This window comes from Schistocerca cancellata, chromosome 5 (assembly GCF_023864275.1).
Source record: "Schistocerca cancellata isolate TAMUIC-IGC-003103 chromosome 5, iqSchCanc2.1, whole genome shotgun sequence".
NCBI classification, from domain to species: domain Eukaryota; kingdom Metazoa; phylum Arthropoda; class Insecta; order Orthoptera; family Acrididae; genus Schistocerca; species Schistocerca cancellata.
The window spans coordinates 636,155,033-636,177,855 of NC_064630.1; the positions used below are offsets into that span (position 1 = coordinate 636,155,033).

The following is a 22,823-nucleotide window of genomic DNA, read 5'->3' on the forward strand; positions in this document are numbered from 1 at the left end:
ATGTCGCGACACGATAAACCGCAATCGCGACAGGCTACAATCCGACCTTTATCGAAGTCGGAAACGTGATGTTACGCATTTTCCCCCTTACACGACGTATCGCAACAACGTTTCACCAGGCAACGCCGGTCAACTGCTGTTCGTGTATGAGAAATCGGTTGGAAACTTTCCTCATGTCAGCATGTTGTAGGTGTCACCACCGGCGTCAACCTTGTGTGAATGCTCTGAAAAGCTAATCATTTGCATATCACACAGCATCTTCATCCTGTCGGTTAAATTTCGCGTCTGTAGCACATCATCTTCGTGGTGCAGCAATTTTAATGGCCAGTACTGTATATACGCGTCAAAAGGCAGAATTTTGGGGAAATTTTAACTAATGCATAAGACTACAAAATTTTTGATCCCAAGAAAGCCAGCCGATATTGCAAGCTTATGTCTTTTACAAGAGATCACTTGGAGCCTTGGGGATCGTTTAACAGTAGCGTTTAGGATCCACTTTTCATTTATCTTCCACAAATGTTCAATCTGTTCTCCACTGAACACATGACAAAAAATGCGGACTATAATCAAACTCGCCCCATACATTTGATAGCATGTCTGGAATTGCTGCATTGATAGCTTTTGCTACGGGACGCGGAAGTCCCGCAAGGGGACGCACACCGGCGGATTCTTTCACGACCGTCTTGCTAAGAAACCATCACACAGCGTGAGATCAGGCCCCCTGGAAGCTAATGATGCAGTACAAGATCAGATCCATAGTTCTATCGATCAGGAGCCCTCGAAAGCCAATGATGGAGCACAAGATCAGACCCATCGTTCTGGCACCTCATTGTTAAGCAATGGAACTCACACTGCTGTGATGGTACGTCCTGTCGAAAAATAAAATTTTCTTAATATTCTCGCTCTTACATAAAAAGCCAGATGAATATGCGAGCGATCTCGCTGCTCCCGAGACGCATACCAGCAACCATACGAACTGACAACTAATTACTGGAGACACGATAATCTCTTACTTTCTGCACATAAGTTAAAATTTATCCCAGGTGAAGTCTTGTAAAACAAGACAAATCTTTTTTAATAACCCTGAATATCTGGCGTAACTTTTATAAATTAATGTCAGCATTTATTTTTCTTTATCTTATTTATCTTTGTTTTGTCACCATAATAAAGTGATAACGTATTTTATTTATTACTAATAAATTCTACCTCTTTGCCTGCAGCTAAGCAACGGTTGGTTTCGTCGATAACTAGAGGATGGACATTCACGGGCATATGCTGGCAATTAGGTGCGACTTAGATGCAACGGGGAACTGCTCAAACCTAATACCATTTCCAGCGAGTCTGTGTTGTTAATCGATCAGCTTATATGCACAAAAAGCTCGCATTTGGTAGAAGGCGGCATTGGAGGTTGGTTTGTTACTTGTTTCTAGAGGAATCACGAGCAAAGTCGAATTTCTGAGACATACTGACTTCTTTGGTGAGCTCCTTTATATGTATATCTTATGAGCTGCTACTTAAAGCTATACACTGTGCCATAAGGCTCTTAATTAAAAACTAAAAAGTACGCATCTCGACACCAAGAAGGAATCATGTCAATGGGATGATAATTTGTAGATATGATTTACATGTACGGAGAAACAAATCATTAAAGTCTCAGAAAACTGGATCATTTATTGAAAAGAAGGAGCTTCACAAATTGAGAAAGTCAATAAGGCATTGGTCCACCTCTAGCCCTAATTCAAGCAGTTATTCGGCTTGACGTGGATTGACAGATTTGTTGGATGTACTCCTGAAGGATATCATTCCAAGTTCTGTCCAACTTGCGCCCTTCGATCATCAAAATCCATAGACGATTGGAAGGCCTTGCCATAACGCTCCAGACATTCTGAACTAGGGAGAAATCCGTCGAACCTGTCTGTAAATGCAAGCACGAAAACAAGGAGTAGAAACTCTCGCCGTGTGCGAATAGGCAATATCTTGCTGAAATTTAAGTCCGGGATTGCTTGTCAAGAAGAGCAAAAATAAGGGGAGGGGGCTGTAGAATATGGGCGAGGTACCGCTGTGCTGTAGGGTGCCACGGACGACTACAAAAAGGATTCTACTATGAAAAGAATTGGAACCCCAGACCAGCATTCCTGGTTGTTGCGCAATATGGTGGGTGACTATTGGTTTTTGTATTCCACCACTGCCCGCAGCATCTCCAGACACGTCTTCGCTGGACACCAGGGCTCATTTCGAAGCAGAACTCACCACTGAAGACAATTGTAATCCAGTCAGTGAGATTCCACGCCACATCCTACGCCCCCTTTTGTTGCTCTTCTCGACAAGCAATCCAGGACTTACATTTCAGTAAGATATTGCCCACCAGCACACGGCGAGAGTGTGTATTCCTTGTTTTCGTGCTTGCCTTGGGAAGCCAGGACGACGGACCTCTCCCTAGTTCAGGACGTTTGGAGCAAGACCCTCCAGTTGTCTTGGGATTTTGACGATCTAAGGGCGCCACTTGGACAGAACTTGGCACGATATCCCTCAGGAGGTCATCCAACAAATCTGTCAGTCGATGCCAAGCCGAATACCGGCTTGCATAAAGGAAACAGATGGGCCAATGTGTTACTGACATACTCAATTTTTTAATCTCTCTGTCTCTTGAATAAATTATCCAATTTGTCTGAAATTGTAATAATTTGTTTGTCTTTTTGTATACATCACATCTATCTATTTCCGTCTCTTTCGTGTAATTCCTTAGTGGTGCGTCCTTATTTTGTCTTAAAGTGTATTACGTGCTTTAGGTTTTAGTTAATAATATTTTATTTAAGAGGTTTATCGGTTGTGCTTACATTGGTAAAATAAATGAAAGTTCAAGCCACCATTCGAAATACACTATTCATTTTAATCGAGGGACTGTGTGATCGTCACTTACATACTGGACCGAGACGATGATGATAAAATGAGCATGGGAATCCCTTGTAAATAGACTGCGCTGACTAATGATATCATTATCTGTAAAGCCGATACTTGTCTCATATGCAGCTGATCCTCGCCTAGTTCAAATAGTTCTTTTCAAATGTTCGGTGGTTTTTCTTTTTTGCTTTGAGGTCACTTAAATGAGAAAAATTTTTCGCTACACTGTTTTGGTAAAATTTCAGGAACTGAACCAGTCAAGATTCAGTTTTTTTTCTGTAAGCCCTCTCGATGGTAGGCGCACAAAAATTCATAACGTAAGTGCCACTTGGGATATCAACTCCATGGTCGACAGTCATCTTCGATTGACTGACGATCACTTTTGAATCTGGAGTATCACTTGGAACACCAATAGCAACATCTCAAATTTGCTTCAGGGAAGGCAAATGATGAGTTTTGTTATTTGAGCAACAAAATTCATACTGTCAATATAAAGAAAAGATTTTCTGAAAAACAGAAGTCCATCACAGATAAACCTATCACTTCTGAAAATTTTCAACTCAGAAAAAGCGACATCTGCCAGATTATTAAAGCATAACATAACAATTATGTCGGTCGCATCGCGCTGCCTTGTACAGTCTGCGTTTGTAAATGCTATTTGGCTGTGCACTATTCGTATCAAGCCGGCAGGAGTGGCCGAGCGGTTCTAGGCGTTACGGTCTGGAGCTGCGCGACCGCTACGGTCGCAGGTTCGAATCCTGCGTCGGGCATGGATGTGTGTGATGTCCTTAGGTTAGTTACGTTTAAGTAGTTCTAAGTTCTAGGGGACTGATAACCTCAGAAGTTAGGTCCCGTAGTGCTCAGAGCCATTTGAACCATTTTATTCACGTCAAACAGTTGTCGATCCTGACGTTAATGAATGAACTTTTCTCAGAAATAATAGCAAATGGGATTTATATTAAACTTGGAATTTCTTACCTTCTGGTAGGATCCTTTGACCTAGAAAAATTATTCGTTCACACGATATTTCAAGACCTCAGAAAAATAGGTATATGCTACAACGAAAGAGTTTATGTAGAACTAAGAGGGAAATTAGAAATGGTAGTCATCGGATTGAATGGGACTTAAGGTTCAAATGGTTCAAATGGCTCTGAGCACTATGGGACTTAACTACTGAGGTCATCAGTCCCCTAGAACTTATAACTACTTAAACCTAGCTAACCTAAGGACAACACACACATCCATGCCCGAGGCAGGATTCGAACCTGCGACCGTAGCGGTCACTCGGTTCCAAACTGACGCGCTTAGAACCGCACGGCCACACCGGCCGGCGGGGCTTAAGGGAAAGATGTAATCATTCCCCTCTACTTTTCCATCTGTATATCGAAGATGCATTGAAGGAGATAAAGCAATGTGGCATAAAAGTTGAGGATGAAATGATATGATTGTTAAGTTTCGCTGACGACATTGTTATTGTCTGTGACGATTTGGAAGATTTACAGCACTCTATGAAATGAGCATCCGTTAATTGATAACTACCGTACACAGGAATATACTTAAAAAACAATGTTAATCATTTGTTGTGCAGAAGCCGGAAAAGTAGAGTATACGAAAGATTAAGATGTGGGGTTACAGAAGGCTGCAGAAAATTAAGAGTAGTTACGAGAAATCTGAAGGGTCTCCGCAATACAGAAGAGCAATTAATACATCGAAAATTTTAGCTAAAAGAAGGGACTGAATGATAGAAAAGTGTAAAGACGGCAGGAAATAACTTCTGTGCCTTTAGAGGTAGCTGTAGAGGGCGAAAATTGTAGGAGAGGACAAAGATCCCTGTGAGTCGCAGAAATCTTTTCCGAAGGCTGAAAAAAAGAAGCTAGAAGAAGAAACGGTAAAATTTGCGCTTATGGATTGAAAGACATTATTAATCAGAACCTGAGTGGGTGAAATGAGTGGAATGAGTGAAGCACTATATCTGGACTTCTTGATAATATATTCTCAAGTTTTCTTTTTTCTTTTTTTTTTTTTTTTTTTGCTTCTTGCTTTCACATCTTACACTACATAAGTTGTTGTTTTCTCAAAAAAAAGTCTTGTCTTTAACAAATGTCTGTGGTACGAAAGAAGCCACGGCTCATCTCACAACACGTAAGCCGGACGAGAAACTTCTCGGAATTTTACCAGTGGGAGCAGTTTTTAGCCTGCCTTGTGCTTCTCCTGTTTTACATCTGTAAGTTGCGCGCAAAGGCGAGAAAACTTTCACGAAATGTGTAAGTTTGAGAAAACTTTTTTAATATCCCATCTGCGCTGTTCTCGAGTGCAGCGACCGCAGGATTCATTGCTGCTGCCATAAAGCAATGATAGAAGAGTTGAGACTTGCTTTACTGTTTACAATGGTCTGATAATTAGCTGCCGTGTATGTTCAAATCAATAACATAATGTGAATGCATAGATACACCGTCATTTTCTTGAAAGAATTAAATGTGACCTCAAATAAAGGCTATACTCTGACATTTTTTTTAAAACGTAAACAGCAATCACAAATCGGCAGTTAGAATATTCTCGATGTGGAAGGAGAGAATATACAGTACCTGTCGTTATAATAGTCTGCTACATTTGTTTTATTTTAGATGTGAAGCACGGAAATTGTTGCAAGCATTTACCGCAAGCAAAGTGCTGAACGTTGTATGAGAGATTACTCAAACCGCGATCCTTACAAGACCTGTTTTGTGCATCAGCTGCACTCAGATTAAAGGGACGTACTAGCATCGTAATGCTAGTAATGTCATTTCTTGCTATGGAGTTTGATCGAGGAAGAAATTTTTCAGTGAACTGCAGTTTAACTGAATGTTAGACCAGACGCATTTTCCCTTTTATTAACGAAGTGTGATCAGTAATGTTTGGAGCATAGCATTGTATGGAACTGTAGCATGGACTGTGGGAAGACGGGGGAAGAAAATCGAAATGTTTCAGATGAGTTTCAATAGGAAGTATTGATAATTAGGTGGACTGTAGACTTATGAGGTAGGGAATGAGGAAGTTCTCCGAGAGTCGGGGAAGAATAAGCATATCGAAAAGACTGAAAATATGACGGAATAGAAAGATATGGCATAAATTAAGACAGCAAGAAATAACTTTCTTGTTACTAGAGGTTAAAAACTGCAGGGGAAGACCTGTATTGGACCACAACGAACAAATAATTGAATACATTCGTCTAATTTCTGCACTGGGATGAAAATGTTAATACAAGAACCAGTCAGAAGACTTGTGACTAAAAAAAAAGTCGGTGATGACATATATTACTTCTTTTTACGTATCCTTCCTAGACTAGGCTGCATTCGAAACGGTCTTGATTTCGCTTTGAACCTTATCTTTCTTCGATTTTTTAGGAATCCAGATTTTCTTTGTCTGCATTTCATTTAGACTATTTCACTTGACTACTGTAAAGTTTCCCACAGATTGCCTTCATACAAATTAAAATTTGGCTTCGCATCCAAACGCATCGTAAATTTATGTTCACAGTGTACTAAAACGAAATCCAAAACGTACATTCCAAAATATGTGACCGCTCTGTACACAATAACGCTTGAAAGACTTCGTACGTGAACTGATGAAATTGTGCTATTTTGGAAGGAAAATAATCCACGATGGACGAAGCTAGAGGGTCAGAATTAGCAGGGCAGCTCATAACAACATGATATTCCTCGCTAAAAGAAGTCTAATATCAAAATTAGGCCTCCATTTGAGGTAGAAATGTATGAAAAAAGTGTAGATGAGACTCCTAGTCAAGATCGCTAAAACTCCTTTATTGATTAGCAGTTTCAATTCATTGACGACGCATCTTCAGATCAGTAAAAATTACTGCTCAATTCCGTGTGTATCAGCCACGAGGCCTCATGCATCGTCATAATCGGTTCAGCTGAATCGGTCTTGTTGTCGCGTACACATTAAAGTGGCTCGCCATGGTTGTGTAATGTGCAACGTTTGCGATAAACGTCTCCACTGCTCTTACTTCCAGACTTGTGTTTAGATGCAAAGTGACTGACAATACTAACTGTCATATAGTCCACGTGTGGATGTAAATAAGGCGTATCACACGAAACACTGCAGGAAACTGCTGTATTACGGCTGTTACAGTACTCAAAGAACTTTAGTGTGTAAAAGATAACCAGAGCGATTCAGTTCAACAGATTATGGAGGTGGCTGATATACACGAGAATAAGTAATAATTTTTATTGATATGAATATAGCTTTTCGATGAGCTGAAACCAGTAATCAATAAAGGAGCCTTAGCCATCTTGACATAGGATTTTTATCCACACACTTTGACATAACAAATCGCCTGTCTTCCGTGTTGGCCGAGTCAAGTAACAACAGCAGTGAATGAGAATATACGTTCGCAGCACAATATTGTGAAACAGCGTTTTTTTTTTCTCTCGATTTCTGCCTTGTCCATGTTTGACTGAAACATTATGTAATTCAATCATTGACAACATATATACCGGAAAAAACAAGTCGAGGGGTTGGTTGAGACCTGGGTGCACTTACAAGAAATAAGGCGGCTCTTCGCCGAACCTTGCCGCAGCAGGAACAGAGATTATTCACAGAGATTATTCATTTCTTTCCAAAATTAAAGGAACATACGTAAAAATAATTTGTGTGAACAGTATTCCACAGGTTCCGTGTTTTTGTCTGACTTCAATGTATTCGGCCCAAAGCTGCTGAATTGTTTCAGTCACATGATTATCTTCATTCGAAGTTGTATTGTACTAGGAGACAATAGAGCACGATTTGTTGGAATACGGTGACGTTTTTTGAATAAACGCCACTTCTGGACTTGCAGGTATCTACTACGAAATTATTCAAGCTTTGTGCGCAATACTATAATGTCTAGAAGCTTTCGGAATTGAATTATTACACTTGGACTGAAGAAATGATATAAATAATTTTTTCTTTAACGAAGCTAACTGGCCACTGCACTAAACTTTTCTTTGGAGATAGCTGATTGAGACCACTTTTCCGGCCACTACAGATCACAAAGCCGTGTGGCATTTGGGACACTGAGACGCCTACTTTACGCACAACCACCCCTTTATTTCATTCCTTGTGAGTATTAAGTGTATTGCTTTGAATTATGTGACCAATAAAATCAAATAAAGTAAATAAAAAAGATAGTACTACCAAGGTACAAACTTATTACGAAGCTAACTTATAAAATTAAATACCATGCTAAGAAAGTGTCCCGTGTTTACCGTAACATTTGTGTACACGATAAGCTGACCTCTGGCCTTTCTCTCGGCCTTGTTGAAACAAAATGCAGTTCCCTGGCTACAGCCAATGCAGCACACAATACTTCTGCGTATGATTCAATTGTCATCATAGCACGGTATTAGGTTAGAGTCCAGAGACTAAACTGGCAGTAACTTCTATGGTTCAAATGGCTCTGAGCACTATGCGACTTAACTTCTGAGGTCATCAGTCGCCTAGAACTTAGAACTAATTAAACCTAACTAACATAAGGACATCACACACATCCATGTCCGAGGCAGGATTCGAACCTGCAACCGTAGCGGTCGCTCGGCTCCAGACTGTAGCGCCTAGAACCGCACGGCCACTCCGAGCAGCCAGAACAGTAACTTCTGCTAACGACTACATCAGTTATAGGATGTAGTGCAGAAAATTAGGATCGACTCTAGTGGAAATACGAAAATGTACGATCTCTGTTTGTCATGGCTACATCAGTGACACTGATTTTCCCATTGGATTGGACACCAGGAAATGCACGTCCTGTGGTTTCTAGAGCAACAGTGGTGTAACTGGCTGGTCAACTGGACTAGAACCCAGGTATTGCAAGCACTAAGGTTGCCACAACTGAAATAGTGAGACATTCCTACCCAATGGGTTGATCACCGGGACAAGCATGTTCTGAGCTTTTCAGAGCTGTCGCGATGACACTGACATATCAGTTGAGTTCAATATCAGGAAATATATGAACTAAGAGAGATTCTTCAGTAATTTAGACTCCAGGAAATGCACATTCTGCCCACTGAATTGGGCGAGACGAAATGGACGTTCTAATGTTGGTAGGACTACAGTGGTAAAAGTGACCTTTCATCTTGCTTGGTAACTAGGAAATGCACACTCTGAGGTTGCTACAGCTACAGTGGTGAGACTGACCTGTCCACAGGACTGGTAATCAGGAAATGCGTGTTCTCTATTTTCAGACTTGCGGCGATGATACTGACCTTCCAAATATACCTACGTTTACGTAGATACTACGTAAGCCACCGTACGGTGCGTTGCGAAGGGTACCCTGTGCCACTACTAATAATGAGAAACGGCTGTCTTTATACCTCCATATGAGCCCTAATTTTCTGCGGATGAGTAGCGGCTGTCCTTATGGATCTTTATGAGCCCCAATTTCTTGAATTTTAACGCGAATTATTCATTTAACGATAGCAGAATCATACTCTAGTCAGCTTCTCTGAATTTTCTCAATGGTGTTCCTCGGACAAAAATTTCTCATTCCTTCCAGGGATTCCCATTAAGTTCTCTAAGCGTGTCCGTAGCAATCTACATCTACGTAGATAATCTGCAAGTCACGGTACGGTGCGTGACGGAGGGAACCCTGTACTACTAGTCGTTTCCTTTCCCGTTTTACTCTCAAGGAGATCGAGGGAAAAACGAATATCTATATGCCTCAGTATCAATCGTAACTTCTCGTACCTTATCTCCGTGGTCCTCACGCGCAGTGTATGTTGGCGGCCGTAGAGTCGTGTGGCAGTCAGCCTCAAATGACGGTTCTCTAAATTTTCTCAGTGGTGTTTCTCGTAAAGAACGTCGCCTCCCCTCCAGGGATACCCACTTGAGTTCCCGGATCATCTGCGTAACACTTTTTTTTTCGGACCTGCCGGTAACAAATCTAGCAGCCCGCCTCTGAATTGCTCAAGAATGGATCGCACCAGCGTCCTACATAAGATCTCCTTTACAGGTGAACCACTCCTTCCTAAAATTCTCCCAACAAACCGAAGTCGATCATTCACCTTCCCTACCACAGTTCTCGCATGATCGTTCCATTCATATTGCTTTGCAACGTTACGTCCAGATATTTAAATGACTTCACTGCTCAAGCAGGACACTATGAACACTGTATCCGAACATTACAGGTTTGTTCTTCTTACTCGTCCTCAAACTTACATTTTTCCACATTTAGAGCTAGCTCCCATTAATCACACGAACTAGAAATTTGTCTGCCTTGTACATACATCAAAAAAGTTTTCCATCACTCGGTTCCAAGTGTTCCGCAACATTTACATAAAATTGGAATATAGATCAAAATTAACATCATATCCGCCCTTTTTATTGATCATGAAAACCGCACATTGAACGTTGTACCAACAAACAGCCAGACTTTCAGAGGTGGTGCTCCAGATTGCTGTAAACACCGGTACCTCTAATACCCACTAGCACGTCCTCTTGCATTGATGCATATCTGTATTCGTCGTGGCATACTATCCACAGGTTCATCAAAGCATTGTTGGTCCAGATTGTCCCACTCCTCGAAGGTGATTCGGCATAGATCACTCAGAGTGGTTGTTGGCCCCCGTCGTCAATAAACAACCCTTTTCAATCTCTCCCTGGCATGTTCGGTAGGGTTCATGTCTGGCCACTCTAATCGAGCTACGTCGTTATCCTGAAGGAAGTGGTTCATCTACATCTACATCTACATCTATACTCCGCGAGCCACCTTACGGTGTGTGGCGGAGGGTACTTATTGTACCACTATCTGATCCCCCCTTCCCTGTTCCATTCACGAATTGTGCGTGGGAAGAACGACTGCTTGTAAGTCTCCGTATTTGCTCTAATTTCTCGGATCTTTTCGTTGTGATCATTACGCGAGATATATGTGGGCGGTAGTAATATGTTGCCCATCTCTTCCCGGAATGTGCTCTCTCGTAATTTCGATAATAAACCTCTCCGTATTGCGTAACGCCTTTCTTGAAGTGTCCGCCACTGGAGCTTGTTCAGCATCTCCGTAACTCTCTCGCGCTGACTAAATGTCCCCATGACGAATCGCGCTGCTTTTCGCTGGATCATGTCTATCTCTTCTATTAATCCAACCTGGTAAGGGTCCCATACTGATGAGCAATACTCAAGAATCGGACGAACAAGCGTTTTGTAAGCTACTTCTTTCGTCGATGAGTCACATTTTCTTAGAATTCTTCCTATGAATCTCAACCTGGCGCCTGCTTTTCCCACTATTTGTTTTATGTGATCATTCCACTTCAGATCGCTCCGGATAGTAACTCCTAAGTATTTTACGGTCGTTACCGCTTCCAATGATTTACCACCTATGGCATAATCGTACTGGAATGGATTTCTGCCCCTATGTATGCGCATTATATTACATTTATCTACGTTTAGGGAAAGCTGCCAGCTGTCGCACCATGCATTAATCCTCTGCAGGTCTTCCTGGAGTACGTACGAGTCTTCTGATGTTGCTACTTTCTTGTAGACAACCGTGTCATCTGCAAATAGCCTCACGGAGCTACCGATGTTGTCAACTAAGTCATTTATGTATATTGTTCAAATGGCTCTGAGCACTATGCGACTTAACTTCAGAGGTCATTAGTCCCCTAGAACTTAGAACTAATTAAACCTAACTAACCTAAGGACATCACACACATTCATGCCCGAGGCAGGATTCTTACCTGCGACCGGAGCGGTCGCTCGGTTCCAGACTGTAGCGCCTAGAACCGCACGGCCACTCCGGCCGGCCTGAAGGAAGTCATTCACAAGATGTGTGCGATGGTGGCACGCATTGTCGTCCATGAAGACGAGCGCCTCTCCAATTTGCTGCCGACATGCTTGCACTATCGATCGGAGGATGGCATTCATGTATCGTACAGCCGTTACGGCGCCTTCCATGACCACTAGCGGCGTACGTCGGTCCCACATAATGCCGCCCCAAAACAGCAGGGTACCTCCACCTTCCTGCACTCGCTGGACAGTCTGCCAAAGACGTTCAGCCTGACCTTGTTGCCTCCAAACACGTTTCCGACGATTGTCTCTTTGAAAGCATATGCGACACTCATCTCGAAAGAGCGGTCCATTCAACATTTGTTGGGGCCCATCTGTACTTCGCTGTATGGTGCCGTGGTTGCAAAGATGGACCTCGCCATGGAGGTCTGGAATGGGCATCATGCACCTGTTGCGCACAGTCGTAACACTTTGGCTGCACGAAAAGCGTTCTTCAACATTGTGGCGTTGCTCTCAGGGCTCGTTCCTCCGAGCCATAATCCTTAGGTAGCTGTCATTCATTGCAATAGTAGCCATTGGGCAGGCCTAGCGAGGCATGTTGCTGTCTCTCTGTATTCCTCCATGTCCGAACAATATCGCTTTAGTTCACTCTGAGACGGCTGGACACTTCCCTTGTTGAGAGCTCTTCCTGGCACAAAGTAACATTGCGGACGCGATCGAACCTCGGTATTGACCGTCTAGGAATAGTTGAACTGCAGACAACACGAGCCGTGTACCTCCTTCCTGGTGGAATGACTGAACGGCTGTCGGCCCCCTCCGTCGAATAGGCGCTTCTCATGCGTAGGTGTTGGTATTTTTGGGCGGGTTGAGTGACATCTCTGAATAGTCAAAGGCACTGTGTCTGCGATACATTATCCACAGTCAACGTCTATCTTCAGGAGTTCTGGGAACCGGAGTGATGCAAAATGTTTGCTGATGTATGTATCTTACTACAGGCACTTAGCTTCGAAACTTTTCTTCGAGCGACTCCCACATCTGTTAACTTATTCCATACTCTCGTATCTATGCTAACAGCCTTCAATGGGGCGCCATGTCAAACGCCTTCCAGAAATCTAGAAATATGGCATCTGTCCGTTGCCCTTCATCTATAGTTCGCAGTATATCATGTGAGAAAAGGACAAGCTGAGTTTCGCACAAGCGATGCTTCCTAAAGCCATGCTGACTCAGGGACATAAACTTCTAAGTTTCCAAGTTTATTATATACTAACTGAGAATATGTTGAAGGATTGCGTGTTGCTAGAACCTACCGGTGACAAATCTGGCAATCCACCTCTGAACTGCTTCGATGTCTTCACTTACTCCGACATGGTAGGTGTCCCAAACACTCGACCAGTACTGAAGAATGAGTCTCACTAGCGTTGTATATTCCGTCTCCTTTACAGATGAACTACAATTTTTCCAAAATTCTCCCAATAAACCAAAGTCGACGTTTCGCCAAGAAAATTCTCCAAATAAACCGAAGTCGGCCATTCGCCTTCCCAGCCACAATCGTCACATGCTCCTTCAGATCATATAGCTTTGCAACGTTACTCCCAGATATTTAGCGACCTGACTGTGTCAAACAGAGCATTATTAATGCTGTATCCGAAACATTTCGGGTTTGTTTTTCCTACTCATCGGCATTAACATCCTTTTTACGAGGGCAGTTCAATAAGTAATGCAACACATTTTTTTTCTCGGCCAATTTTGGTTGAAAAAACCGGAAATTTCTTGTGGAATATTTTCAAACATTCCCGCTTCGACTCGTATAGTTTCATTGACTTCTGACAGGTGGCAGCGCTGTACGGAGCTGTTAAAATGGCGTCTGTAACGGATGTGCGTTGCAAACAACGGGCAGTGATCGAGTTTCTTTTGGCGGAAAACCAGGGCATCTCAGATATTCATAGGCGCTTGCAGAATGTCTACGGTGATCTGGCAGTGGACAAAAGCACGGTGAGTCTTTGGGCAAAGCGTGTGTCATCATCGCCGCAAGGTCAAGCAAGACTGTCTGATCTCCCGCGTGCGGGCCGGCCGTGCACAGCTGTGACTCCTGCAATGGCGGAGCGTGCGAACACACTCGTTCGAGATGATCGACGGATCACCATCAAATAACTCAGTGCTCAACTTGACATCTCTGTTGGTAGTGCTGTCACAATTGTTCAGCAGTTGGGATATTCAAAGGTTTGTTCCCGCTGGGTCCCTCGTTGTCTAACCGAACACCATAACGAGCAAAGGAGAACCATCTGTGCGGAATTGCTTGCTCGTCATGTGGCTGAGGGTGACAATTTCTTGTCAAAGATTGTTACAGGCGATGAAACATGGGTTCATCACTTCGAACCTGAAACAAAACGGCAATCAATGGAGTGGCGCCACACCCACTCCCCTACCAAGAAAAGTTTAAAGCCATACCCTCAGCCGGTAAAGTCATGGGACGCTGAAGAGGTTATTCTGTTCGATGTCCTTCCCCATGGTCAAACGATCAACTCTGAAGTGTATTGTGCTACTCTTCAGAAATTGAAGAAACGACTTCAGCGTGTTCGTAGGCACAAAAATCTGAACGAACTTCTCCTTCTTCATGACAACGCAAGACCTCACACAAGTCTGCGCACCCGAGAGGAGCTCACAAAACTTCAGTGGACTGTTCTTCCTCATGCACCCTACAGCCCCGATCTCGCACCGTCGGATTTCCATATGTTTGGCCCAATGAAGGGCGCAATCCGTGGGAGGCACTACGCGGATGATGAAGAAGTTATTGATGCAGTACGACGTTGGCTCCGACATCGGCCAGTGGAATGGTACCGTGCAGGCATACAGGCCCTCATTTCAAGGTGGCGTAAGGCCGTAGCATTGAATGGAGATTACGTTGAAAAATAGTGTTGTGTAGCTAAAAGATTGGGGAATAACCTGGTGTATTTCAATGCTGAATAAAACAACCCCTGTTTCAGAAAAAAAATGTGTTGCATTACTTATTGAACTGCCCTCGTATACATTTAGAGCTAGCTGTCATTTATGACACCAACTAGAAATTTTATCTACCTCGTCTTGCGTCCTCGTGCAGTGACTCAACTTCGATACGTTCCCGTACAGCAGAGCATCATCAGGGAACAATCGCAGACCGCTGTCCACCCTGCCCGCCAGATCATTTACGTATTTAGAAAATAATATCGGTCGTATGACACTTCCCTTGAGCACTCCTGACGATACCCTTGTCTGCGATGAACGTTCGCCGTCGAGTACAACATATTGGGCTCTGTCATTTACAAATTCTTCTAGCCACTCAGGTATCTGGGAACCTATTCCTTATGCTTGTACCTCTGTTAGCAGTCTGCAGTGGGACACCATGTCAAATGCTTTACAGACATCTGAGTTGGACATAGGGAAACGTATGTCGTGAGAGAGGTTCTTAAAAGTAAAGCTACGTAAGAAGTACACTTCGATTTCGATCGGCTTCGAATCTGTTATAGTGTAGCGCAAAAGAAGAGACTCACATTGACGGCCGTTAAGGGAGTGAAACAACTTCTTGGGAAAAACTGCAGAGTTTAATATTTCTGAATGAATACTGTTGAAACGGTAACAGATATAAAAAAGAACTTCACATAAAAGTTCTATGGTTTTTAGCGTACATTACAACGGTGCATCCAGATTTGCCGAAAAATTATTTTATCCGAAATTCCCTTTGAACACCCCGCCACCCCCCGCAATATTTTGCTTTTCATTAAAATATTTGACTAATAGCAAATTGTATAGCATCAGTAGTACCAAATTCAGTAACTTACGCTGAAGTGATATTCCAAAGAAGCATTTGTCAGAGGTAAGCTACGAATATCTTTACATTATAGCTGTGTACTCTCCTAATATGGTCCGTTTGATGTCAGCAGTCTTGTTGGGATGTTAAATAATTCGTTCCCAGATAAATATATGCTACATATATATTCCAGGTGTATTGTTCTACATACATATTTTCTTTTAATTTTTTGAAATTAACAATATCTCTTGTTGCATTGGGTTTTTGCGTTTGATGTATGTAATAGTTTTCAAGTTGTAAACTCTCCTGATTTAATTATGTTTTATTGGAAACTATTTGTACAGTAGAGCCGTGCTCCGGCTCGTGTCTGTGCCGTTGACAGGTTGTCGTCGTGTATCCGGATTGTTACCTCTCGTTTCCTTAGTCTGCTCACTGGCGCCACTACTTTTGCTCGCGGTGTGTATCGATAGCGAGTACGGTGGTACTATCTTTGAAGCGACCTCTAGTACTACCGGGTCGTCGTGTGTATAGTTCAATTGGAAAGGAGCAACAGTGAGGTCCGACAGCGCCAGTGCTCGCCCAGGAAGCTGGTGAAATATGCACTGCCCGATGGAACGATCTGGTCGCGAGAGTGCACGACCACGTCGAGGTCCGGATTCAGAGTGGATCGTTATGTTCGAGTAGTGCAACCTCCACTTGTGTGAGTGAGTGTGTGTGTGTTGAAACGCGTACGTTTCATAGGCAGCGATGGCGAGCCACAGAATCTCTGACCAGAGAGCATGTAGTCAGTTCAGTTGTTGCGAGTTAGCAGTTGCATGTAGGGAGTCGGTGGTTGCAGTTGCGAGTTAGCTGTTGTGTGTGAGAAGTCGGCGGGCGCCGACATGGGACTCTGGTCGAGATTCAGGACGAGGTATATTGTTAAATAAGGTAATGAAGCATCATTGCGCTCATCTGATAATGTAATGTAAATTAGCTGTAACTAATTTGTTCAAGAATCGCCCCAATAATAATTTTGTTTTCAAACCAACCATTTTAACAAGCAATCCTTTTTGAAATAATATTTCCCTTGCATTTCCTTAAAGAAAAGTTTCCCTTAAATTAAAATATATATATATATATATATATATATATGCGATGCATTTCCTCCAAGCTATGGCGAAAAATAAGAGCAGATGCAGTTTTACTGAGATAAGAATTTGAGTTTAATCAGGGCCTAAAGATCGACATTTCGGTCTATTTGCATTTTCATTGTCAATGAGATTTCATTTCTTATTAAATTGACTTTCATTTTTTGGGGAGGTTACACTTAGCACGATTATAATTGTCATTTCAAATTATTGTCATTATAAGAAAATTTCTCTGGGAGGTTACACTGAAATCTCATTGACAATGAAAATGCAAATAGACCAAAATGTCGATCTTTAGGCCCTGATTAAACTCAAATTCTTATCTCAGTAAAACTGCATCTGCTCTTAATTTTCGCCACAGCTTGGAGGAAATGCATCGCAAATATATATATAATTTTTTAATTTAAGCGAAACTTTTCTTTAAGGAAATGCAAGGGAAATATTATTTCAAAAAGGATTGTTTGTTAAAATGGTTGGTTTGAAAACAAAACTATTATTGGGGCGATTCTTGAACAAATTAGTTACAGCTAATTTACATTACATTATCAGATGAGCGCAATGCTGCTTCATTACCTTATTTAACAATATACCTCGTTCCTGAATCTCGACCAGAGTCCCATGTCGGCGTCCGCCGACTTCTCACACACAACAGCTAACTCGCAACTGCAACTACCGACTCCCTACATGCAACTGCTAACTCGCAACAACTGAACTGACTACATGCTCTCTGGTCAGAGATTCTGTGGCTCGCCATCGCTGCCTATGAAACGTACGCGTTTCAGTGTGTGTGTCCGTCCGTGGAAGTAACCTCATGGCAGTAAGCTGTCAGTCGACAGTTCATACTGGCAACTTTCCCTTGCCTGACTTGAGCTGGGACGACCGTTGGTTGGTCGTTCGGTCTGTCGTCTCATCGAAAGACGTGTATTTGGTCTCCGACCCCTTCTGGGCCCTCTGTGTTTGTATCGACTTGTGGTTCGTGCTTGTTGTTCCACAGTGGCTGGTTTTAGCATTGTTTGAGTTCTTCAGGTCACCTTCCATTCAGATGGCTGTTGCACGCAGCAACTGTTATATTAACTTGTAAATAATAGATTTCAGCTATCAGTAGTCCTTTTTAAATTTTATTGGCAGATCTATATTTAAGCTAGAAACTGGCCATTCTCAATGCACTATCATTTTTGATCAATGCATGTAATATGAACTGTGGATGGATGAAGCACGTCCAACAGGCATTACATACTTTGGTCAAAAATGATAGTACATTGAGAATGGCCAGTTTCTACCATAAAGCTAGATCTGCCAATAAAATTTAAAAAGGACGACTGATAGCTGAAATCTATTTACAAATTATTTCAGTTGTTGGTGGAATTGTTTTCATGGGTCCGTGTGTATCTGGTGTGTCTGAATGAGCAGTTATTTTAACGCTGCCTGCGTACTGCATTTATGGAGTGGTTCCTTCTGCCTTTCGGTGTTTTACAAGCAGGTTTCTGCAGACGCAGTGCTGCCTGTCACTTCACCCTCGCCTAAATTATTCCATCGTAGTGCTGATTACCAGATGCTAGGTGGATTTGGTAAGAGGGTTGGTCGGCGTTTAAATTGACCCTCGTTGAGTTGCCATCCTTTTACGTGAGCATAACGCACGGCTACCTGTCTCACCGCTTACGCGGCGCAGTGGTTAGACGCTGGACTCGCATTCGGGAGGACGACGGTTCAATCCCGCGTCTGGCCATCCTGATTTAGGTTTTCCGTGATTTCCCTAAATCACTCCAGGCAAATGCCGGGATGGTTCCTCTGAAAGGGCACGGCCGACTTCCTTCCAAATCCTTCCCTAATCCGATGAGACCGATGACCACGCTGTCTGGTCTCCTTTCCCGAACCAACCAACCATCACCGCTTACGCAGCTTTAGGGACTTTTCCAGGTCGATCCTTGGAGCACTGTCTCTGGATCACTCCCTTCTTTAGTTGGTCTGATTGTGTCAATTGTTTAAAAATAAAATTTTGTTTAAATTATTCCTATTGCTTGTGGCCTTCAGGCGACAAATACACTCCTGGAAATGGAAAAAAGAACACATTGACACCGGTGTGTCAGACCCACCATACTTGCTCCGGACACTGCGAGAGGGCTGTACAAGTAATGATCACACGCACGGCACAGCGGACACACCAGGAACCGCGGTGTTGGCCGTCGAATGGCGCTAGCTGCGCAGCATTTGTGCACCGCCGCCGTCAGTGTCAGCCAGTTTGCCGTGGCATACGGAGCTCCATCGCAGTCTTTAACACTGGTAGCATGCCGCGACAGTGTGGACGTGAACCGTATGTGCAGTTGACGGACTTTGAGCGGGGGCGTATAGTGGGCATGCGGGAGGCCGGGTGGACGTACCGCCGAATTGCTCAACACGTGGGGCGTGAGGTCTCCACAGTACATCGATGTTGTCGCCAGTGGTCGGCGGAAGGTGGACGTGCCCGTCGACCTGGGACCGGACCGCAGCGACGGACGGATGCACGCCAAGACCGTAGGATCCTACGCAGTGCCGTAGGGGACCGCACCGCCACTTCCCAGCAAATTAGGGACACTGTTGCTCCTGGGGTATCGGCGAGGACCATTCGCAACCGTCTCCATGAAGCTGGGCTACGGTCCCGCACACCGTTAGGCCGTCTTCCGCTCACGCCCCAACATCGTGCAGCCCGCCTCCAGTGGTGTCGCGACAGGCGTGAATGGAGGGACGAATGGAGACGTGTCGTCTTCAGCGATGAGAGTCGCTTCTGCCTTGGTGCCAATGATGGTCGTATGCGTGTTTGGCGCCGTGCAGGTGAGCGCCACAATCAGGACTGCATACGACCGAGGCACACAGGGCCAACACCCGGCATCATGGTGTGGGGAGCGATCTCCTACACTGGCCGTACACCACTGGTGATCGTCGAGGGGACACTGAATAGTGCACGGTACATCCAAACCGTCATCGAACCCATCGTTCTACCATTCCTAGACAGGCAAGGGAACTTGCTGTTCCAACAGGACAATGCACGTCCGCATGTATCCCGTGCCACCCAACGTGCTCTAGAAGGTGTAAGTCAACTACCCTGGCCAGCAAGACCTCCGGATCTGTCCCCCATTGAGCATGTTTGGGACTGGATGAAGCGTCGTCTCACGCGGTCTGCTCGTCCAGCACGAACGCTGGTCCAACTGAGGCGCCAGGTGGAAATGGCATGGCAAGCCGTTCCACAGGACTACATCCAGCATCTCTACGATCGTCTCCATGGGAGAATAGCAGCCTGCATTGCTGCGAAAGGTGGATATACACTGTACTAGTGCCGACATTGTGCATGCTCTGTTGCCTGTGTCTATGTGTCTGTGGTTCTGTCAGTGTGATCATGTGATGTATCTGACCCCAGGAATGTGTAAATAAAGTTTCCCCTTCCTGGGACAATGAATTCACGGTGTTCTTATTTCAATTTCCAGGAGTGTAATTGAATTCTTCTTAATAATGCCTTCAGGCAGGCAGCTTTTATTAAATGGTTGTTTTAAAAATTAGTTTGGCATTTTTAACGTGTAATTGTCTTCTTCATTTGTAATTAATGCCTTCAGCCGTTAATTGTTCTAAAGTATTGCTCGTGGCGTTCAGGCGACAAACAATTTTGATTTCTTTCATAATAAGGGCTTCAGGCGTCAGTGTAGCTTGTGTTACAGTCAATGTTTTTAAAAGAATGGTTTTTATTTTTAAATTATTTCATTAAATGATGTGTATGTGGCTACTGTGCAACCAACGTTAACTGATTACGCCCCGTCCACACCTTTCCTTGCCTTCCCTAGGTCCAACGTCTCAACAATATTGTTGTACTATTATTGTAAATCCGTACAAATATAAGGATGTGTAGAATTTTTTGGGTTAAAAAATTATGAATGTGCTTTGAGTTTTCTAGGGGAGTGTTTCAAGCCATAGGGGATTATGGGCCCGTTTAAAAATGTGTGACTTATTTTGCTCTACTTTAAGACATATTCAAAGCCGATCAAAATCGAAGTTTATAACTTGGGTAGATTTATTTGTCTGTGCTACAGCAATACAACTGACTTCCTCAACGAGTTGATGATCAGGAAACATACGTTCTGAGGTCATTAGGGCTATAGTTATCAGAGTGACATGTCCACTGTGGTGGACGCCAGGAAATTCATGATCGAATGTTACCTTGGCTATAGTGGTGACACTGATACGCCAACTGGATTATACGTATAAAAGTTGAATAATGTCTTTATGTTACAAGTTGCACTCACCGCCAGTTGGGAATACTGCTGTAATCAATCCCATCAACGCTCAGTTCGAGTCAGAGCACTCTGCGTGAAGGTGGGAGTGTGCGGCAAATTGTTTACAGTTACCCTTTTTAACCTGCCGTCGGCATGTAGCTCTCTCTGATTGAGGAACAGCGGGTCAATATCGAGTTTCTTGCAAAGCTAGGCAAGAATGGCCGTGAGAGTTTTGAGTGTTTGAAACAGGTTTACGGAGACAATTCTCTGAAGGAACGGACCGTGATCAAATGGTTAAAAAGGATCCGGGATGGTCGAGAAGAAGTGAACGATGACCCTCGCCCAGGACGCCCGTCGACATCGAGTTCCGATGCAAATGTTGAACGAATTCGGGCTTGTGTTCTTAAAGACCGTAGATTGACAGTCAGAATGATTGATGACGGACTGTCAATCCCCAAAACAATCGTTCACGAAATCCTGACACAAAAAAATTGAAATGAAGAAATTGTGTGCGAAAATCGTACCGAAGCTCTTGACGCCAGAACAGAAAGCAAAGAGGGTTGAGTGCTGTGAGGACTGGTTGGAAGCAGAGGAACGAGGGGACTTTTTCAACCGAGGCATCACTGGGGACGAGTCCTGGTTTAACGAATTCGATGAGGAGCTCAAATCTCAAAGCAAGGAATGGAAACTAGCAGGAGAACATAAAAGTCGCGTTGATTGTTTTCTTTGATTCTAGGGGCATTGTTCACAAGGAATTTGTCCCAACCGGCCAGAGAGTGAACGGAAATTTTCACGTTGAAGTTCTGACACGTCTCAGAGGTCGTGTGGCCCGAGTTCGACCGGAGTTGTCAAAAGGGGGCAGGTGGATCCTTCATCACGACAATGCACCCACTCACACGTCGCTCGTTATGTGCGAGTTTTTGGCCCGAAGCACAATCACCGTGAGAGACTTCGCGCGTTATTCACCCGATTTAACCCCGTGTGACTTCTTCATGTTTCCGAAATGCAAAATAGTGCTTCTGGGGCGGCACTTGCGAGATGTGGAAGCCATCAAGGTGGAAACGACACAGCAACTGAACAACATCGCAACTGAAGACTTTCAGCAATCCAGAATGAGATTTTCACTCTGCAGCGGAGTGTGCACTGATATGAAACTTCCTGGCAGATTAAAACTGTGTGCCGGACCGAGACTCGAACTCGGGATCTTTGCCTTTCGCGGGCAAGTGCTCTACCAACTGAGCTACCCAAGCACGACTGACGCCCCGTCCTCACAGCTTTACTACTGCCAGTACCTCGTCTCCTACATTCCAAACTTTACAGAAGCTCTCCTGAAAACCTTGCAGAACTAGCACTCCTAAAAGAAAGGATATTGCGGAGATGTTTCCAGAATAAGATTTTCACTCTGCAGCGGAGTGTGCGCTGATATGAAACTTCCTGGCAGATTAAAACTGTGTGCCCGACCGAGACTCGAACTCGGTACCTTTGCCTTTCCCCGGCAAGTGCTCTACCAACTGACCTACCCAAGCACGACTCCTGCCCCGTCCTCACAGCTTCTGCCAGTACCTCGTCTCCTACATTCGAAACTTTACAGAAGCTCTCCTGCAAATCTTGCAGAACTAGCACTCCTAAAAGAAAGGATATTGCGGAGACATGGCTTAGCCGCAGCATGGGGGATGTTTCCAGAATGAGATTTTCACTCTGCAGCGGAGTGTTCAAAATGGATCAAATGGCTCTGAGCACTATGGGACTCAACATCTTAGGTCATAAGTCCCCTAGAACTAAGAACTACTTAAACCTAACTAACCTAAGGACATCACACACACCCATGCCCGAGGCAGGATTCGGACCTGCGACCGTAGCAGTCCCGCGGTTCCGGACTGCAGCGCCAGAACCGCTAGGCCACCGCGGCCGGCCAGCGGAGTGTGCACTGATTATAAAACTTCCTGGCAGATTAAAACTGTGTGCCGGAATGAAACTCGAACTCGGGACCTTTACCTTTCCCGGGCAAGTGCTCTACCA

At 44.0% G+C, this 22,823-nt stretch overlaps 1 protein-coding gene across 1 annotated transcript in view; it reads right to left on the minus strand.

Annotated features, from left to right (window-relative positions):
* The window catches only part of LOC126188129 (glutamate receptor 1-like), a 559,761-nt gene that overhangs the window by 24,879 nt on the left and 512,059 nt on the right, over positions 1-22,823 (minus strand). The gene's annotated exons all lie outside the window — the stretch shown is intronic.